The sequence below is a fragment of the Cryptomeria japonica genome, chromosome 3, assembly GCF_030272615.1.
Source record: "Cryptomeria japonica chromosome 3, Sugi_1.0, whole genome shotgun sequence".
Classification (NCBI taxonomy): domain Eukaryota; kingdom Viridiplantae; phylum Streptophyta; class Pinopsida; order Cupressales; family Cupressaceae; genus Cryptomeria; species Cryptomeria japonica.
Window position 1 is genome coordinate 123,357,703 of NC_081407.1, and position 6,000 is coordinate 123,363,702.

The following is a 6,000-nucleotide window of genomic DNA, read 5'->3' on the forward strand; positions in this document are numbered from 1 at the left end:
TTACACTTTGATCATTTGAGTCATATATTCATTCATCCCAATATAAACTCATTCAAATATTTAATTGGTATATCCACACAACTATACATTCATCCATCTAGACATTATTGTGTAAAAAAGAAAATAGCAATTGTATCACAAGAGGGGTGTAACAATCCAAGAAAATGATAATCTTATTTTTTTTGTAAGCTTCTACATTTATGGTGGTAGATCCCTATATTAAAATCATCAAAGTTACATAGTGTTACCCTCCCCATTTTCATGGGCATTTTGTTCTCACATCATCAAAATAAGGATTGTTCATTTAGTCTGAGCTTGTGTAAGTCTCAGTTTTTGTCTTATTGAAGTTTTTCTTGAACTGGAACCTATCGGTTGAACCTCTTCTAAGTTCAAGGTTCAAGTTCAAGCGGAGTATGTTGTATCGCGGCTTGGTTTTTAAAGAGTTAAAGGTCTTTGTAACAACTGTCATTGAACTTGAACTATTAAACCTTTTCAAAAAGTTCAAGGTTCACGGTTCACAGTTTCGAAAGTCGAGTCCTGTCTGAGTCATGTTCTTGTAACATGTGAGTCGTGGCATTTTGGTGTCTTTGTCTTGGTTTGTCCTTTTCTTTTCTTTTGAACTTGGACTTTTGAACCACTTCTCAGAGGGTTCAACGTTCAAAGTTTTTTGCTTCAAGGATCGATGGCTTTGGAGATAAAGAAGCATCGCATCAGCAGCAATCATATAAGGAATATTCCAGATTTAAAAGGTGGACCTTGAGGGAATGAGTTGCGATGAAAGACCATACTTGAGAATAATCATTTAAAGGAAAGATGTGAAGGGAAAAGACTTGTAATTAATGAATTGTCAGAATTAAGCCTTTTCAGAGTAATTTGGCACAGATAAGTATGCGGTTACAAATCATAGCAAATCATTTGACTGATTTTTAAGCCTGCCCTCAAGATTTGTTTTTTAAAATAATTACTTTGCCTTCTTCATTTTTCCAATTTGGTAAGTAGAGGATTTGCGCAGACGATATTTTTTGTTCTCGATCCTTTGAATTCAAAGCTCTGCATGAAAGGCGAGTTGAAAAATTTCCTCTCACTCCTATGATTTCATAAATTGGAACTTGTATTTGGTAGTTCAATTGATTCAGTCCTTTTCCCCTACTATGCTTTTTCTGTTTGTAAATCCAAAATGAGACCCACATTGCCTAAGATAGACCAAAAGTCATGGTTAGTTTGTTCCCTGCCTGAATTAGGGGTTACTTTTATGTCGTCAGTAGATTTAGATGAATTTCATGAAAGGGCACAAAATTCTACTAGTTCTCCCTTTATGCAAAAAATTCTAGATAGTGGGTTAGTAGAAGCAACGACTTTCCCTTCGGCAGTGTCATGTCCTGAGCTGGTTTTGGAGTGCATGAATAGATATGACCCTGCTCATAGATGTATAAAAGGTGCGGATGGTGAGGTTCTACTCAGGATTAGTTGGGAGGTCATTGTTGCTGTAATGAAAATTCCTGAGAAAGAGCAGTATGAGAATTGGACAGTGGGTAAGTCTTAGGGGCTTTTCTTTAAGAATAAATCATTCTATAGAAGTGTCATTGCTAGAAACTGGTTGCTAAAATTTTAAAGGGGAGGTTCTCGACTACCAAGTCCATTAACGCGTGAACACTTAATCAGAGAAGTAAAGGATATAGTCATCATGTTACACAGAGTAAGGGGGAACCAAATTGCCTTCTATTGGGAGGATTGGATGTACTTTTTTATTCAGGTCATCCTTGGTGATAAAAGATACATTGATTGGGCAGATTTGATCGCAGACAAGCTACATGAGGGTTTGAGTTGCTTCGGTAATAAGAACTTCTATATGTCTTCATATCTCCTGTATTGGTTGGCATGTACTAGGCCGTGGTCTGGTTTGTATCATGAAGCGTGGATTGATGGTATAAAAACATATGAATATCACCCACATCTACAGCAACAAGGGTCTTTTGAAACTATTGCAAGTTGCATGATATGTTTCTAGGCAGAATGGTGTATGAACTAAGGGGGAATATTCATAAAAGGTTGTTGGATGAAGCTATGCAGTTGATAAGTACTTATGGCAACTTCTTCATACAATTTCCTAGGTTCACTTATCTAAGGGTAGGAGGTTTTGAAGGAGAGCCTTATAAGCTAAATAGGTATGCATTTGATAGGCAAATTCTGATGGAGATGTGAAGGCAACTAGCCTACATTGATACAAAGTATAGAGCCAAACATTGGTCAGGTGTCTCATTCCCTATTGAATTGACATATTTTATTTGTAATAGTGTCTCTGATGCTCTAAATTTGGAATTAGAGTTTAAGAAATTGAATCTCCAATTATATGGAACTCAAGCTAATTTTGATGCCAAGGGATTTGTTGTTGCCCATCTAACATTGAGAAAGGATTTCACTCATGTGCCAAATATGGAGGACTTTTGGGTTGACTGTTGTGATGAATTTGAAGTCAGGAAGAGAGCACATCAAAGGTTCACATTACAGCAGGTCAAGGCTTGTGATATGAAAATGAATGTTGCTAATGTTGAAGATGATGATAGTGAATTGATTGATCCTCAGTTTGTGGATAGTAGACAAAAATGAGTAATTCCAAAAGTGGACTGGGATAAAGATGAGGAGGATCATATTCAAACAAGAATATTTACAGTCATCAGAAGGACTAAGAAATGGTCAAGAGAACGAAGAATGTGAAGAATTTCAAGAAAAATCTCAACTTCATCCACTAAAGTCCCAGTAGTTGACTCTCTTGTCATACCTTGTGTTGCAAGTTCCTCCAAAACACAGGTTAAGACTAAACAGGCAGCAAGGCCAGTGAGAGTCAAAAAGGAATCAGCTCCTACCAGGATCACTCGGTCTAAAACCAGAAACAAAGTAAAGTAATCATCTGTGAATATAGTGGTCATTGATTTGGATGCCCCTTCTAACATGGACAACACTTCAACCCATCCAAACTCAGAGGTGTGGAATGTTGATAATGCAAGCGATAATCAACAGGTGGGTGATGTGACAAATAATGCTACCACATTGGTGGTAAGGAAGGAAAAAGAAGTTGAATCTGGCCTTGATAAAACTCCTGTGTACACTGGACCCTTGTGGTTAGAGAACACTCTGAGTAGTAAGAAAAGGAACATAGTCCTTGTTTCAGTTCCATTGGGAGATATGGTAAGTAAATTCTTGGGAAAGACCCCCAAGGCAAAGAAACTAAAGACAATCTCCAAAATTGATTTTGATGACAACACAAGTAATTGGACAACAAAAATTGCTTGCCCAAATACGAATGAAGTCATAGCCAGCCCTACTGCAAAAGGATTCTACAGTTGAAAAACTAAATCTTGGCGTCGAAACCCGAGTAGCTGATGTTTTCCATCTTGAAACATCAACCAATAAAATACTCAATAGAACATGGAAGGAGGAGAGATATAAGCATGGGATGAAGGAAATTCTAAGGAGAATGGCATAGTACATTGAAGCAATTAATAATCCAAACCCTCAACCTTTGTCACAGATTCCAACATCCTTTGACCCTAAATCACCTGCTAATCAAAAGACCCTGGAGCAAATACAAAAATGCAGGCTGGTTACAAAAACTGTGATGGAGTGGTTAGAAGGAATTCAGAAATTAGATGCAGAGTATTTTATTAATTTGAGTAGAGTTTACAATGGGGTGTTAATGGTGATGAAGGAGTTGGAAGCCGAAATCATGAATTGGAAAAATGAAGAAGCTAAATGGACAACGAAAGTAGTGCAGATGAGAGAAGTGCAAATCTATGGGGTAATGAAGTTTCTCTCTGAGAAACTTGTAGCTGGCTTAGATGATGGTATTATGTATGTTTGCCAAAGAAATATTGAATGAAGGAATTCCTTAATAAAGCAAGCTTATGAAGAATATGCAAAACTAGTAGACCGGCTCGCAGAATTAGTTGCATCCATGCGAAATGAACTTGTGTGCATCAGAATCAAGTATCTGAAAGATGACGGGAAGACCCTCGAAGCTGCGAAGGTTATAACTAAATCATTTGAAGGCAAAATTAATTATGTCAAAGAGGTTAAGGACCTAGTTCCAGATGATCTGTCCACAATTGCAAAGATTGAATCTCTTTTGTTTTTATGCATTGGACACTTGGACAGTCATTTTGATAAATTTACACAGGTTCGTAGGGAAAAAGACGTCTAGAAGTAGAGGATGATACATGTGGGAATCCCTCATGGTGCTTTAATTCGAGACTTCTTTGTTGTTTGCGTTGAATGGAGGAATGCAACAACTGTCAAAACTGCTGAGCCCAATCAGAATGCTCCATAACTGCTTTCTTATCATGTGTCATGTTAAGGTCCCCTGTTAGTACCTTATCATTGGTTTTGGCAAATTTAGTTTTTAAATTTTAAGTGAACTTCTCTTAAACTTCGGGGCAAAAATCTTGAATTTTTGTGTTTCCCTCTTTAAACCGTTAGGCAGGTTGTGGCTATAAAAATTATTTTCTAATACTCCGAAAGGGTCCGAGAAATTTTGGTTAGTGTGCTGAAGTAAACTCTAGATACTTTATCTATTTTTGAAGGTATGAGGAAAGTTATTCATCTGTGATTGAATATATGAAATCGATTTTGACAGTTTGAATCTATGTGTTTAAATTTGGGGAATTTATTTCTGTATGAATGAATTCTTATTAAAATTGATCTCATTCCTCATATTAAAAATATTTACAAAGTTAAGAGTTGAAAATTATTTTTTCATTTATGTGCATTAAGTTGGATCAATTGAGATAGTCAGTGAGCTATTTTCTTAAATTGATATATGAGCATTTGCATCTTCATAACATGTTGATGTATGGAGATGAATGCCTTTAATGCTTTCGTGTTAAAAGTGTACATAAACTCATAGATTAAGTTAATTCATTGAAGATCTTCAAAGGGAGTTGTATCTTAATTCAGAGGAGAACAAATGATTTTCGTTTATCCAACTGTGCGGTCACAAATTTGTCTTTAAAGGGTAACAAAGATTAACTAAAGAATAGAGATTTTAAAGAAGAAAAATCCGTTAACCAACACATAGATAGATCAAACAATACATAAACCTAGACATTACTTCTAAACTCTGCTACATAGACTCACAAAACCTTGTCAAGCCTCTAGATGAAATCCTTACAAAAGTAAGCTATTCCCCTGCACAAATTCAAAATCCTCCCAACCATTGGAGGTTGAAAGGGAGAGCTCTCTACATGTAACATCTAATACAGACTCCCAAATTAGTTTTTCTTGACCCCTTTCTGAAATCCCTTCCATACAACCCTAGTAGGATCTCCTTGATTTTCCCCTTTTGTGCCCCTTCCACAACCTCCTACGGTTGATCCTTAGAATCACCTTCTTCCTCCACCCCTTGAAATAAGATTGAAAGCAACATTTTAAGCTCCCCCAATTCGATCTGGAAAATACCATCTGCCACTTTAGGCCAGTTATATTCTACCACAAAATCATTTCCCACTTTAAAAGCTATCTCCCTTGAACTCAAAGACTACACGATCAGATAAAAGAAATCATTGCATATCACCCCATTGTGTTGGTCTTCATCTCTTCCTTCACCAAGAATAATATATGGAATCATATTCATGGCTTTTAGGGTATTATCGTCTTGGATTTTGAACAACCTGTGGCACCATGTCTCCCTCATCTCCTCCTTACACCAACATCTGAGCCCTGCAAAAGCCATAACTCTTCTTACTGTATCTTACACCCCTCCCTGCTCTTCTTCTCTACACCTGGATGCCTCAGTGCTCGACATTTGACCCTCCATATAAGTTGTTTGAGTTATCATGTATTAGCTAATAATTATTTATTTAATTATTAGTCTATTGTCCTCTACACTTAAGCTAAACTTAAAGGAGATTGTATTGTATTTCTTTTTTCAATTCCCTCTCTGAATGATAATCTTTTTCTTCAAAGCCATTATTGTTTTTTTGCCTCCATTCTTCTCTTGTGACAAGT